The sequence below is a fragment of the Erithacus rubecula genome (assembly GCF_903797595.1).
Source record: "Erithacus rubecula genome assembly, chromosome: 10".
NCBI lineage: Eukaryota > Metazoa > Chordata > Aves > Passeriformes > Muscicapidae > Erithacus > Erithacus rubecula.
This window is the reverse complement of record NC_136662.1, coordinates 12,202,963-12,218,868: the sequence shown is the minus strand read 5'-3', so window position 1 is coordinate 12,218,868 and position 15,906 is coordinate 12,202,963. Positions and strand designations below refer to the sequence as shown.

The following is a 15,906-nucleotide window of genomic DNA, read 5'->3' as shown; positions in this document are numbered from 1 at the left end:
GTGCTAAACATGAGAACAGAAGTCTTTGATTTGGTGAGGGATTGTGGTATTGATAGCACAGCCATGAGGCACAGGGGGTGAGGGGAGCAGAGCCATGGGGCACAGTGGCACTGGTCTGAGGGGAGCTTATCTGGGCAGCTGTCACCCAGTGTGATGGGATTATTTTCTATGCAATAATTAATAATGCATAGTGGCCTCAAAGCCACTCTGGAGCATGGCACTGCTTTTCAGTCCACAGCAAGGAGGGAGGCTAAGCCTCTGACTTGACACCTACTTTAAGGTTTGGTACAGCCTTCTCCTCACCTGGGGTAAAGGATATTGAAAACACTTTCCTGTCTATAAGCTGTGGATTCTTTAAGGGAGTTAAAATGCCCGAATGATGATGGAAAATGCAAATCATGCAGAAATTGTCACATAGAAAGATTCAAGAGGCAGGGACAGTCTCATCATTAGCTGCATGGCAGAGCCCTGTCAATGTGTTTCTAAAGTGTGATCCCTGCACAATTTAATTTAGACAGCAAATCATCATCAGTCTGGGCAGGACTAGAAGATACCTCAGGATGTCTTTAAACCTGCCACCCTGCCTCAAGCAGAAATAAGGTTCCCTTACTCATTCCTGCCAGAGATTTGTCAATATTAGGATGGGCTAGACAGCGATGGAAATTCTTCCTCTCTAGGCAAGCTGTTTACTTAAGCATTTCATTGTAGAAATACAGCAAGACAACTGCTAATGCTCTGTTCAAGCCAAACCAAATGCTTAGAAATATATTGACCTGTTTGCTTGCAGAGGTGTGGATATGTTGCATCCCAAGCAGCTTGGAAGGACTGAAGTTTGGAATTCCTTTGAAAAAGCCCTGAGGGACACTTTGCATCAGTTCAGTTACAGATGCAGTGCTGGCAGTTGTGTTCTCCAGGGACAGCAGGGCCAAGCACGGTGCAGTGCTTGGTCTGCCTTGTCTTAGGCTGGAGACCTTGCCCTTGCATAGCCTGGGTGCTTCGTTTCTTCAGAAAGACATTTTATGAAGGCATTTAAATAAAAAGTTTCTTGAGCAAGTTTGCTGTGGCAACACGCAAGTTGATCCTTAAGATTACCAAAATGGAAAGATTTGAGACAAATTCTGTTGTGATTTTGACCCTGGCATTAATCCCTTGCCTCCCTCCGTGAACTGATAAAATTACTGCACAAACTAATGATTAACTTGCAGCATTACCCACATGATTAGCATTTCAGCACTGTTGAAGTGTTCCTAGTTCAGGCTGTTCACTTGTGCTTATACAGTGTGTTCAACACTTAAACCAAAGGCATCAAACACTGAGGTTGCAAAACCCTGTGGGTTTATGCTGTGACCAATTTCCCAGGACAGCAAATCATTCCCCATGCTGCTCAAGGGAGGGTACACTGTGTCACTGAGTACAGTTGTTTCTGTAGCAAAGATGAGCCTTTAGAATTAAGCTCAGAAACAGATTTTCCAAGCAGATTACAAACGAGCACTCATTCCACGATAAAAGTCATGAGAGATGTCATTTCTGGCCGAGATGATGAAAATAGTTCCTGTAAGTCAGCCAGGCATGGGTGCAGAAGTGGCAGTTCTGTAATGCTGCACATTAACACAATACAACTCAAGTGAGGATCTTTAAAACCACACAGCCTGGAGTTTGGCCAGGCTGCATCTCTCTCCCTGAAGAGAACAGCCCCTAAGCCCTTTTGCAATTACTATCGCTGGGACATTTGTTCTGTCTTGCCTCCTACAGCACACTGCCCCTTGATGCTGGAGGTAACACAGGGTTATTGGTTTAATGATGACTGTTTGGGAAGAAAGCCATCTTCTAAATTAACACCACAGTTGCTTGCAGGAAGTCTTCCAGCACAGAGCAGGTCTGTTCCCATAAAATGAACATGCTGTGCCCATAAACAATAAAATTTCAAGTTAGGACTGGGTTGTGTAGACCATTAAAAATAAGTGCACGAACATGTTGCTGTTCTGCTAACCAGTTCTGGGTATTTTTGCTGCTTCACGTGGTTTGTAAAAATGGATTTTAGAACCATTTTCCCTAACACCATACTGCAACAACTCCAGAGACAAAAGTTGCTGGAGGTTCTCTGGGTGTTGTGGCTGCTGCCAGCACCCCACGGAAAGTCCCCTCTTCTGGGGAAGCCAGATTTACCTCACTCCTCCTGAGGCATCTGTGGGAGATGCTGTACAAGAAAGATTGTGCCCTTAACCACAAAATAAAGGGAATACTGTTGAATGAAACATGCAATATTTCTGAAAGATGGGGATTGTGATAATAGGAGGAAATGCAGAATAAGTGGGAGAAAAAGGGAATAAATGGTCCTGAGACCTCTGCCTTGACGTTTCAGAAGTTTCAGAAGGATAGTGTAAAATCTGGAATGCAGTTACAGATGCTCCTGCCTAGAGCTAAGTTCAAATTCTCAGGGCACTGAATGACTTCACTTGTATTTTTTCTATTTTGTTTCTTCACATCTGTGTGCTCTGAGAGGCAGAGGGCATGCTCTCCTTCCTCTCCTGTGCAACTATCTGTGATAAGCTCGTGTTGGCACTTCCCCAGCAGGGCCCTTGCACGAGCTGCACCCCTGCCCTGCTGCGTGCTCGCCCTGCAGGGAAACCCTGGCACTATCAGGGGCCTGAGTCTAATCTGGGAGCTGCAGCTTCCCCAGAAGGGATTGTCCCTCCTGGCTGGCAGGTGATACCCGCCTGGGGCAGAGCTCTGCCAGCACAGCAGGGCTCCAAGCTCCCCCCAGCCTCCCACTCCACTCTGCTGCATGGAAGTGCTGGGGCAGGCAGGGTCCTGTCCACTTCCAGCTCGTGCAGCTGCTGGGAACCACGTTCTTCCTGCAGCCTTCCAAGGAAAAGCTTGCCATAACATCCTTAAATTGCATTTTCCATAGGCATCCCCATGGCTCCTGCAGTTTTGTGTCTCAAGAGCCTCCCATATCTTTGTTGGAAATAGGGTTGTGTGTTTCTAACCCTGTTCACAGAGGATGCAGGGAACACCTGGTGATTGTCACAGCCTCTCCTGCAGTGAGTGCTTCTCCTCCACCCTTTTTTTCTCTTTGCCCTGGGTTAAACCTCTTCCTTCTGCCTTTCTTTCTTGTTTGGGTATGGTTTGTGACTCCTGTTTCTCTCCTCTCAACCCTCTCGGTTTACCAAGTTTGATAAAGCAGTGGTGTCTGTAATGAGATGTGGGATGTGGGCTGAGGCCTCCCAGGGTGGAGCCCTGACACTGAGGATGGACACCCAGTCAGAAGGAGAATCCAGGAGCAGCAGTGTCACACAATGGCATGTTTGCCCAGCCCTCCACCCAGCCATGACTTCTGGTGCCCTCCTAGGAAAGAAGGAATTCAGAGGCCATTCTGCAAGGTGCCTTTGGTCTGGTGGCTGGTCAGGCAGTGGCAGGGTGTTGCACAGGGTCTGCTGCCCTCGTTTGCTCTTTGGCTTCTCTGAGCTGCAGGGGATGCATCCAAAGGTGGTGGTTGGTCTCCAAGCCCTCCAGGTTATTACCTATCATGAGAGTTTTATTGTGGAGTTCTTCCCACTCTGTAGCTGGAAGGGTGTCCTGTGGATGTAAAATGCTGGCAAGTGGAGACTCTGAGAATGTACCCAGGTCTGCAGGGCTGTAATGCACAGCAGAGCTGGAAACCAGCCTTTCAGGGCCTTGGGTTTTAAGCTATTGAAATTGTGAAATGTGCCTAACAAAAGGCAAAGGCCAGCTGGGTTGTAAATTGCTTACTGTCACTATCGATTTGTGTATTTGAGACCTAAGAAAATGCCAGCATGATCTGACCCAGGAGAATGAGATACGTTTCTAGCTGCCTTTGTACTAAAATCTGGTTAACTAAATTTGCTTTAAAATTGAGTGTGTGTGTGGTGGTGCTGTCCCTGCGAGTCAGCACTTGTGTGGATGAATAATAGTAGTTGGGAATGTTCCTCAAACCTTCTGAGCTGCAGCTTCCCCCAGAGAAGGGGTGTTTTCCCCAGGTGCTGCTGTTCTGAAACCCCAGTGATTCAATGTTGTGTCTGGAAGGCAGGTCAGCTCCAGCACTCCACATAGGCATTGCACAAAGGAGCTTCAACGTGTCCTCTCTCAGGCACCTCCTCTTCTTTCAGTTTAGGACCACTAAAACTGACAGGCTGCAGTTTTGAACTAGAACTCTGCAGAAGAGGTCTTAATTAAAACATTTTTCTGAAGTAATTAAAAGACTGTAAAATAATCATGTAGGCAGCAGCTACAGCATGGTTTGAAACCTGCCTTCCTCCTCCCTGCCAGGAAGCCAAGTGAATCTTGGCCACTTCTACCCCATAACAGCAGGTGTGCTCCCAGCCAGGGTGTCTCTGAAGGAGCTGCCCCACAGAAGAATTACACCCACTGTGAAAGGTAATTTCAGAGGAAGACAGGCAGGGTTACTGCCCTGTGTACAGGTCCTTGTGCCTTTGGAGCTTTGTTTGTGTTTCTTCTTGCATTGATAATCCTTAGCAACATCTTTAACTCTGAATATATTTGTTTAATTAAATGCTTTTAACATTCTTTACAGGGCTCCTAACTGCTGAGTGCCCCAGAGGAGCTGCAGCAGACAGCATGGGCTGGGAAACACTGAACAGCCTTGTTGAGGATCTGAGGCTCCAAAAATGAGCATTTTAGCTTTACATTCTGCTGCTCTCTCCTCACCAGACTGAGCAGGGTCTGTAATGGAGACCTCAGAGATGTGGCATCACTGTGGTTTGGACAGGCAGCAATCAGTGCTCCTGGCAGCCTGAAGGGCTGCTGCTATTATTAGCAAAAGGGTGGTGGTGTGATTAGCTCTGTGCAAGACTGGAGTTCAAAGAAGCTTAAAGGATGAATGGACAGATGCAAACTGGACTAGGCACTGGGTATTATAAAACTACATCAGTCCTGTGTGATGTGGAAGAAAGTGTGTAGATGCTGGTTCTCCACTTGTTATCCTTCTGGCCTCAGCATTTGCAGTGTTTAACAGCTAATTAATTTAACAGCTCAGTGTGAGCTGCTGCTCCTCAGTGTGTGAGAGGGGAGCAGATGAGGTGCCTGGGATGGATTTCCCATGCTGTGGTGTGTAGTGGGCTGGGCTGTTTACAAGGACTGGGGTTAAAAATGCCCTGAGCCCCAAGATCACTGGCCCTCAGCAGCCCCAGTGCCTGCAGGGGTGTCTCTTCCTGTCAGTAACTCTGAATTGCACATTTTGGGGAAGAAAAACAACTCTGAACACTCATTTTAGTACAAAAGTATTTTGCTGTGGTGCTGTTGAGGAGGTTTGTTGCTGTGAAATCCCTTGGTACAGGATATTGAGGATGATATGAGTTTTCTTAGTCTCAAGAGGATGCAAAGGAATTTCATGGGAGAGAACTCCCATGGAGCAAGAGATTAGCAAATACATGGAAACCACCTTTGCTGTGGCATAGCCCTGGCTTTTGCCCTGATTTCCCTGTGATCTGCAGCACCTCCTTTGGCTGCTGTCAGGAAGGGAGGTTCTCCCAGAAAATGCCCTGGTGGAGAGCTTTTTCCCATTAGTGCTCACACTGCAGAGCACACAGGATGCTGCCAGCCTCAGGCATGGCTTCAATTCCTCCATCCTGACACCTTTATTACAGGATATGCTTAGGATAACTTTCTTTGACAGGGAAGCTAAATTCCCTGTCCTTCTCTGTCTTGTTTTTGTCCGTCCTTCAGAGCACGTACTTATTTTGCTTTTTCCAGACCAGCCAGCGGTGTCGTCTGGGCACACAGGCACCATCTGCTCCGAGGGGAGAAGCTTTACTCCTTGGTGTAAGCCACAGCCTTTGATAGGTACTTCTTTGATTGTGTCACACAAACAGATGGTACATGTTCTCTGTTTGAGGGCTCCTCCCTGGCAGGATCCCTTTCCCCCTTTCCACCCCTCTGCTCCATCATTTGCTGATTCCTGAGAGATCTGAGCTTGTATGGCCTTCCAGGACTGGCTCCAGCATGGGCTCGGGTGCAGGACACAAGGATGGGACTTCAGTCACTGCTGGCAGAGGATATTTGAGTCCTACTCCTGCTCACAGAAGGGAAAAGGGACTGCCAGATTCCCCCATCCTCCCTGCTCTGTACTAGAGACAGGAAGGGATGGATGGCTGCTGCCTGCCTTTGCTGAGTTTGTCTCTCCAGAGCACTGTCAGCAAAAGGGCCCAGATGGGCTCCTCCACCTCACTGCACGCTGGGGGCTGCTGAGGTTGTGCTGATTTGGGAGCAGAATGAGCCTACAGTTTTGGAGCTCTTTTGAGCTGACTTAAAAATGCAAAGGTTTTTTCAGACTGAGCAGACAGAGAGTCTTACTGTCTCCTGGAGCAGTCACGACATTTGGAGATGCAGCTCTTGTTTCCTTCTGTGAGGTTTTGCACAAAGGCAGTGGCTGTCAAAGGCCAGGGGATGGAAATTTCCTGTTTCTAATGTTGCAGAGTTGAAGTGAGGCACAGCTTGTGAGATTAATGCAATGATTATGAGGAGCTTGGAACTGGTCCTAACACATCACAGAAAGCAAAGAAATCCTGCAGTTCAATGTGCTGACTGTTCACAGGCTGTTCTGCCTCTTCACTGCTCACCTCCTGAAACTCTGTCTTACAAAGCATATGGTTAAATGAGCTCCAGTGAAACAATCATCTAAAGAACCTGGGCTGCTTCTCAGAGCTTCATCACTAACTGGGGCAGAGGTGAACTGTTCCTACTCTAACCCCTCACAAAGGGGTAAAGAAGTCCTCTTAAAGGACTTCTTTCTTTTACCAAAATGTTTGTTCTGAATTTCTTTGGCTTCACATTCAAAATTAATTGAAACTTGTTTTTTTTCCAGATGCTTCTTTTGAAAACTGCAGATTTGAGCCATTGTGCATGGTAGCTCTGATTTCAACCTGCTAAAAAGTTTGACAATATCTGCAGTTTTTATTTTCTCTTCCCTGTAGGTTTTGTTTTGGTTTTTTCTTTCTTTGCTGCTGATTTGGAATAGGAAAAAATCTGGCTACATTCTTCCTCGCTAATAAAATCTAGTGCAAAACTTCTCATCTGAAGGAACCATTCTACTGTGTCCCCCTATAACTTTGTCAGAAAAAAAACTACTCTCTAAAATTCAAGGCCATTTTGGAGATGCTGCCATCCTTCATTAACTACTTTGTTGTTCTATTGAAATCACAGAATTGTGGGAAACATTTCTGTGCCAGGCCTTCTCAATGGGTCGGCTGTGCTCAGGTAAGTGCTCAGTGCTGCAAGGGTTGCACAACCCAGTCCTTCAGCTTCTGTATCTTTTTACAAGCTCTAGGATCAGAATTAGTACCTGCAATGTTTTTACTTTGGTGCAGTTCTCTTAAGTAGTAAAGCACTGTGTATGGGGTGGTTATTGGGGAAACACCATGGCTTCAAACTCCTGCAAGTGAAACTGCCTTTGTTTTATTGATTTTCACTGTTCCAGGCATACCAAGAGAAAATACAAATACCATATAGAATGTGGATCTTCAGATGCCATTTGGGGATAAATATTTACAAAGACACAAGTTACAGATAAAGAAACATGCTCATGGCTGCAAAGAAAGTCCAGTCTTTATGTTGTCCCCCTGTCTCTGCTGATCTGGCTCAGCCAGGGAAACAGCAGCGAGCACTTGGCTGGTCAGCCCTGCCCTGGCACCCGCATCCAGAGCTACCCAGGGAGCTGAGAAGGGAGGTCACTCCTTTGCTCTGCTCTGTGTCTTCTGAAGAAGAGAGCCAGATGGTGGCATTCATTCCAGTGGCACCGAGCAGGGGACACCAGCCTGCTGGGAAAAGATCCAAGACCATCAATTCATCTTCATTTCCCATGAATGGCGAGCGTATTGATTTAATCCAGAGCTAGAACTGACAATGCCATATCCACAGTTGCTGATATATAGCTTTGCTTTTCTTGGGACTTAGAGCATCTGGAAAGTAACTTGAAACCAATAGCTTGTATGTCTTCTTTCAGGAGGGAACTGGAGAAAGTTCATGGAGACACAGTTGCTCTGGCACAGCCCTCATTAGGCTGGAGGAATCCTGAGCAGATTGGGAACTACCTTGGTTGTGCTCAGTTTACAAATTTATTTAATTTGCTGAAGGAATCAGACCTTCCACAGTTATAGGATTTCATAAACAACTTTCTTTTTCCCTATTCTCACTTAGATCCTCAGGCAAAAAAGACACCAAGTTTTAATTCAAAACCCTACATCCTACAGTTGATCTCCTAGATGTCTCACATTTAACAGCAAGTTGATTTAGTTTCTGTGTTTTAAAAAATACACAGAGATCTCTGACCTTTTCACTTGAGCTGAACTTACATGATAAGGCAGGTTATGATCACAGCACAGCTCCAGTGCTGCTGCCTTTTATTGGTTTGACCAGCAGTGGTATGAATGTCAGCAAAGGGTCTTGAGACTTTCTACTTCAAATGTTTGTAAAAATATCTCTCCTACTGTTGCTGGCAAGCCCTGACTGTGCACACAGGAACCCCACCTTCACTGGCTAGTAGGTGGCTCTGATTTCCCATGCTTCTGGTGCCAAGGAATTTTGCAATTTTTTTTGTGTGACTTGGATGGAAAGTGATATTTTGGTGTTTTTTTCTGTTATTGCTGCTTTTGCTCTCCTTCCCCTGGTATATATCTTGGAGAGTTTATACATCTTAATGAAATTATGCAAAGGTAGGTGGTGCTCAGAGGAAAGGAGAATGTGGAAAAATATATATAAGCTTCCAGAAATAACACAGAAACAAATTTTTTTCTGTAATCTTCAAAGCCTGTTCTAGATGAGTAAATTAAAAGTGCTTGTTAGTAATACACTGAAAAGATAATATAAATGTATGGGTGTCTGCTGGAAAGTCTGCTGGAACAAGATTCCATCTCCAGAAGCACTGCCACCAGAGAATTTTACTGGTACAGCCAGAGGTTTTCCAGGGGACAGACACTGGGATGGACCTTTTCAAATGCCATCTGATGAATCACACTTTTATGAGGTGGTTGTGGAGCTCTGCATACAAATTCCACTGAACAAGCACAATGCAGGAAAAAATCCTTAAACATAATACAAAGATAAAGCTTCAGCCAGTCTAGCCTGCATCAGCTCCTGGGGTAGCCGAGTCCCACCTGACTCTGACCCACCTGGAGCCTGAGCTGCCCCTACTGACAGACCCAGTGATGCTCAGACTGATGAATATGCACAGGCTCTGCAGAGCATCTCTGCATTCATGCCAGGACTCGAGACCCGCAGTAACAAGTGCAGTGCGAGAGGAGGAGGAAGGAAAAGCTGCTAATGAGCAGATGCTTTCTCTCATTTTCTGGATGAGCTGCTTTGGCCTGAGCAGAAGAAGCTGTCTCCTGGCAGGCAGAGTTACCAGGGCACAAGTCATTTTCAGATCATAAAGAGAATTCTTTCCCAGGGAAGAGCTGGGGGATGCGAGACCTCCATCAGTGCCAAGGCACTCATATCCATGACACCCTGAGAGTGCTGCTTTGGCTGCTGACATGTGGAGAGTGGCACAGCAGCCACCTTTTGCACTGAATAAACCTATCCTGTCTCCAGCCCAAAGCTCCAAAGTGAGATTACCAGCACAATTATTGAACTACCAGAGTGTGTAATCATCAGAAACCGCAATATTTGTATGTGAGGCTCCTCACTGTAGATTAATTCAAAGCAAAACAAATGGGAAGCACAGACAATTGTTATTTTCAGCATTAAATTTTCATATTGCACTACATACACAAATCTGATGTAGAAACGTGCAGCATATGTAAGTTTTATGAGCCTTGAACAGTAAAGAGTTTGCTGAAACTTCTGTCATTCTTGAAGTGCATGGGAATGCATGAATGCAGTGTGAGAAAGAAGCTGTAGCTGTTTTCTTCTCTCATACTTTTTAAAGGGTTTTGCATATGTGCCTTGTTTTCATAAAACTATGCAGCAGTTCTCTACAAAATGTGACTAACCTGGAAATAAACTGTTACATGGAAGTTTGACTGTCCATGTTGTACATGCTTGTTCCATGATGTACACACTGTATCATAGACCCAGCAAAAACACAGGGCAGTTTTCCCTTCCTGCACTATAGGAAAAATCCTTCTAGGTCCTTCAGTAATACTCACCAACATAACACAATTTAAAGGAAATAATGCTGAGATCTCTCATAGCAGGTTGTACTGGGCCATGTGGAAATGGTTCCTGGCATGAAGTACTTTTAAAACACAGAAAAAAAAATACATGAAATGTTATGTCAAATCATATGCTGACATTCTGGTGATTTTATCACAACTCTTGTAACAGTGTTTGCTGTACACCTCTGCAGTCTGACTCAAGAGAGCATGAACTTTAAGTAACAATACTATACATTAAAACTATACATTAAAAATAAGAAAAAATACTGTTTAGTCACACTGAAAAGTGCAAGAATAAAACCAAAGAGCAGAAGCTCAGAAAGTGGCCTGCAAGTGTAAGTATATATACACACTCAACATTTTTTGTTCCCCCTCCCCCTTTTTTAAATGTACTTTTGAAGTGTCTGTGACTTCATGGCAGTTTTGAGGAAGGAAGCACAGGCGCATGGGCAGTCCTGTACCTCTGTCAACAGTTCCTGTAGGAAACCCACATCCAATCCTACTGCAGCATGAAAGAAAAGAACTGGGTTTGTGCTCTTTCTGATACAGAATTACCTGTACAGAAGGGTTGAAAAATACTGGCAATGAGTATGTATGTGTGTGTTTGTTCATTGTCTTGTTTGGCTTTTTTTAAATTTTTATCTCTAATATGGGAGTAAATGGGAACATAGTAAGGAACTGAAAGAAATGCTCCAGGACATAAATGGCCTGACTGAGAGGGGAAGAGCAATGTCTACTCCAGTTCTGTCCCTCTTAGGGCACCTACACAGCTCTGACTGCCCAGTGTGGAGGCCATAGGGCAAACAGCCCGACCAGAGTCCCACACGCTTCTTGCAGCACTTTTCTGTGTGATTAGATAATAACTAGAGCTGGACTCCAAGGAGTGTAAAGTAAAAGCAAGCTCTAGATATAAAAAAGCAATAAGCATAATTGCTTATTTTCATGTATTTGCATTCAAGAAAGTAAAGCATTTCACTAATAATTTGACTATTACTAGAAAGTTGTTCTGCAAAAATCCTTTCTTCTCTAAGGCTGTGTCATAATGAAGCTGATATCCTCTCTCTATTCCCAACTAACCAGCTGTTGGCAAGCATGCAGAAAACCAAACCCTGAGATGGGTTTTGTTACCCTCACTTCAGTGTTCTGTGGCCCAAGAGTTCCAGCAATGGCTGTCTCTGGCAAGTCCCCATGCTGCTGATGGGATGCTAATGAGGCTCCAGCATGCAAGAGGGACATCCAGCCTGCCAGCTCCAGCAGGTCTGTGTTACAGAACATTTGAAGAGATTTTTTAAGTTTGGTTGATTTTTAATCTATATAGTAAGTGGGATTTTTTATTTTTCCGTGGAGGAAAGAATAATACTATTAGTTTCTGCATTAGGATGTTTCCACTTCCTCCTGCTGAATTTTAGGGCATCTGTTATGCTTGTATTCTCATATATACATTCAGAAAGCATATTTGAGCCTTGGAAATCTATATTATGGCTCTGATTTATGCTGTAATGACAGACATAAGAGCCTTGAAATCAGTGTGGCTCTGGATGGTTACCATGGTTCTTCTGTGAAGCTGGGATGGAAGGATCTGCTTCTCTGTTAATATCTAAGAAGAAACAAAGGGGATTAGATTTCATGTTCTAGAAAGAATTAATGTAATTTCTACGTTCCTGCTCTACTCCCCATCATCCTAAAATACAAAGAAAGCTGCTTCCTGAACATGTGAACTGTCAGTGGACATCCATGTTAAATATTTTTGTATATTTATAAACATATATATATAGCCCTGCTGTAAACCCTGCTTTAATGGCCCTGGACAGAGGTACTGTTAGAGAGATGCACTCCTGTAGGTTTAAACATTATGTCAGTCACACCTGTCTGAACAGGGTTAAGAGACAGCTTTCATCAAAGGCCCAAAGAACCCTCTCCCTTATTTTCAGTGAGATGTAAATCAACTCCACTGCAATTAAACTGTGTTAGTATTAGGCCTCCACAATTGTTGGTACCTGCTTGCTAACCACTGTTAGAAGCAATTGATAGTAGTTTGACAGAATTTCTTTAGGTCTTAGGCAGTGCTTTAAAAGAAAGGGCAGAGGAAAACACAGCACGTGGGAAGAGGAGGACAGGGTGTGGATAGTTACAGTACTGAACTGGAGAAGATCTGCATTTCACAGGAACTGTGCTGCTGTTTGTTCTTGGAAAAAAATCACTTCTTGTTCTCTTATCCCTGTACTGCTCTGAAGAATCTCCAAAAAAATAAACCCAAACAACAACAACAACAACAAAAATAAAAACTGAGAAAACAAACACAAGGAAGCAGTAGAACATGAATACAAGAGCAGAATGTGATTGCACAAGGAGATTCTACACTGAACTGAAACATTCATGTTTTTGATCATTAAGAACAAATGAAGTACAATACTGGTCTGTTCCCCTTCTCTTCTTATGTCTCCATTTTGTTTTACTTTGCTTAGCTTAGATTTTTTTCCTTTTTGGAGCCCTGCAGGGAGGAAAGAAGGAGCCTTTGTTTTAAAAAGTCTGAAACCAACAGTGGCCCATTGATCATAATTAAGTCTAAAATAATACGCTTTTGGTGACCTGTTTGTATTGCATCCAAAATATTGTATGTTATACCTGCTATAGTCTTAATATCCCCCAGATCCAGTTTCTTCTCCTTGAGCTTCTGGGACTGTAAGCTCAAATAAACCTCTGTGTTTTCAGGGCTATATTTCCTCTTCTGTATGAAAACAAATTTTTCATAATCAGGTGTTCTCTTTGTCACATACCCTCATTTCTTTGTCAGACGCCTGTCCCCATAACAACCACCTCTGTTGTCAGTAACTTCTTCAGACCATGAAAGGACACACAGGGCAGCAGTAGTTTTCACAGGAACACCAGGGAGTTAAAATTTGCATACAAATTTAAAGTAATATTAATGTGATGTGCATGGGCCCAATTCAGAGCCTCCTGGAGTCCATATGAAACTGCTGATTTCGACAACCACTCATCTCTTCAGGGGCTACTTCTGATTTTTTGAATTCAGATTTTTAACATGACAAACTATAGAGGCTTAACCCTGTGATTCTTGGTGGTCTAGTATACTCTAATGAGTAAATCTGCTCATGATTAGTCACAGAATAGATGTGCTTTAGGAGAATAGTGGAGAGATTCAAAAATATATATTTTGACATAATTTTCCTATGAATGAGGAGTTGTTAGATGCCTTGGAGCTGCTTCTGCCCAATTTCAGTTTTGGTGGGAGACCCTCAACATGCCTGCAGGAGCATGCATAGCCTGATCCTCCTTCTAAGGATATGTGCATAGGGAAAAATCCTGCAAGGGTCTCCCAGCACTCCCAGACTGCTCATGAGACTGCTCATGGAGTTCATTATCAGCTCCTATGCATGGACACACAACAGAGGACACAATCAATCACATGAAAAATAGATAAAAACAGAATTTGAAAAGAAGACTGGACAGACAGTGGCAATTAGCCATGGGGCTCACCACACAACCATACTGCCCAGCAGCCTGCTTCCCTGCAAATAGTCCTTTTTTATTCCCCTTTTCCAATGCACCTCAATCTTTTTACTTTTCCCTGGTCTGCCATGGGTTGTCCCATCCTTGTCTATGGGACTAATGCCTAAATATCTCATAATAAGGCTTATCATTTAAACATTTTCCTGTTCTGAGTTTCCCTCTCAGAATTATATTTCATATACATACTGAAATAAACAATAGTCCCCTTAGGTTGTGAAAGGGAAGATGTGTGCTAATGTCTTTATAGAAAATTTAATTGGTGAAGGTATGGGTGTTTCCCATTTTGAAACAGGTCTTAATGTCTCTATTAATTTCAAGCAGCAGGTTTGCTACAGAGCCCAGAGGCTTGGCTTCTGAAACACAAGTGGGTCTGCACAAGCTTGACTGCCTGAAGTTCGGTGTAAAATTACAGATTTGGGGGGGATACGTGGTAGATGGTCTGGGGAGGCTGTACCTTCCTGGAACCTCAGCAATGGGGAAAGGAAGAGGGCAACATGCAGCCGGGAGTGTAGGATAAAAGGAGGCTCTGCCCTCTGAAATCTCGAGAGGGAAAACCTGTGTGCTCCAGTGGACTTTCCCTTTATTCGAATAAAGCAGGATTCCTCTGTCTCCTTTATGGACACTGGCTTTTCATAGCATGATTTTCATACAGTTCTACAGACAACCAGAGACTTTCAGTTGTTGAGTCTCTCAATAGGTTTTGTGCCAGGGAAACTGCTTGATAGACTTTCGGGCAATTGGTTCAGATGAATCAGGTTTCCTGACTTTCTGTGTTTATTTTGAATAACGATTAGCTGCAATGCTCACAAATCCATCCATCCTGCATTATTTCTTCCCTTCAGAGCTCTAGGGCAGGGGGATGCTGGTCCATGTGCCTGTTCACAAGCACGAGTCTGCAGTTCAGGCTGGACCATCACGGCACAGAAGGCTGCAGAAAGAGCTCGCTGTGCCGCAAACACGAGATGCACAGCCCCGACATTCAGGAAAACGTCTCCTGTATGAATCTCACGTTCGGTGCAAGAACTGTCAGGTGTGCGTGTGCAGAGGGATGGGGCACAGCCATGAGGGGTGTCTGCACCTCGGGGCCATGGCGGTGCCCAGCCCGTACCGGCGGGCAGGGCTCCTGGCGGCTGCCGCGCTGTCCCGGCCCGGCGGCCACACGCGCTCGCCTCTGCTGCCCTCCAGAGCCCGGCCCGCCAACTGCGCCCGGCCTGGGCCGCGCCCGCCCCCGCCATGGAGCTGCCATCGCTCTGCGGATGGCGAGCACCGGACTGCGGGCGCCCTGATTGCCCGCAAAATCGCCATGAGAGAGGGGCTGTGCACACAGCCTGAAAGTTCACCCACAGCCTGTCCTCAGAGACATTTTCCCAGGTTTTCTGCACCAGATCTGCTCATTGCCATCGCATATATATATATTTTTTTTTCTTTTTTCCTCCCCTCTCTTTTTGTTTCTTTCAGGGTTGTATAAAACATTAAGAAACTCTAAGGAGTGACATACTCCTCATGTGATCTTCACACAGGTTGTTGAGGATTTTTTGCATGATCATGTACATGGGCAAAGTTTGTTTATTGAAATCTTTTGGCTGCATAGAGGAGCACAGTGTTACCTCAAAAGAAGTTTGTGTGTAACATCAGCCACTGAGAGTGTTTCAGTGTTTGTTTCAGAAACAAAATACTTTGTCTGGGTACTGACGCATCACAGAATTACTGAACCATAGAATGTTAAGGGGTTGGAAAGGATCTTAAAGATCATCTAGTGCCAACCCTACCGATTCACCCCCCACCTCCAGGAGCAGGAACGCCTCCCACTAGACCAGGTTGCTCAAGGCCTTATCCGAGCTGCCCTTGAACACTGCCCAGGGTGGTGCCACCAAAACTGGGCATCCACAGCTTCTCTGGGCAACCTGTTCCAGTGTCTCATAACCCAAAACTAAAGAATTCCTTCCTTAGGTAACCTGGTGTTGTGAGGCATATGAAAGGGGGGTATCACAGATGGCATTTCTTAAACAAACGGTTTATTTCGTAAAGCCACTTGGTTTGCATAACAGCAGCATCCCACACGGGTAACTGGCAAGGGCTGTGCAGGTGCAGGGACGCTCAGCCCCGCCAGGCACTGCCGGACTTCAGGGGAGCGTATTCTGAGGCAGTTCCCCAGGGCCCGCTGGGCGTGTGTGGGAGGGTGACGGTGTCGATTTCCAGCCACTCCTCGTCCTGCAGCGACTTCAAGCATGACAGGCCAGAC

General features: G+C 45.0%; 1 long non-coding RNA gene across 1 annotated transcript; it reads left to right on the top strand.

Annotated features, from left to right (window-relative positions):
- Positions 1–2,347: 2,347 nt before the first annotated feature.
- On the top strand, positions 2,348–9,128 carry LOC306805970. The gene is made up of 3 exons (XR_013775348.1): positions 2,348–3,044; positions 4,291–4,398; positions 7,183–9,128. It is a non-coding gene; the product is annotated as an uncharacterized lncRNA (long non-coding RNA).
- The last annotated feature ends 6,778 nt before the right edge of the window (positions 9,129–15,906 follow it).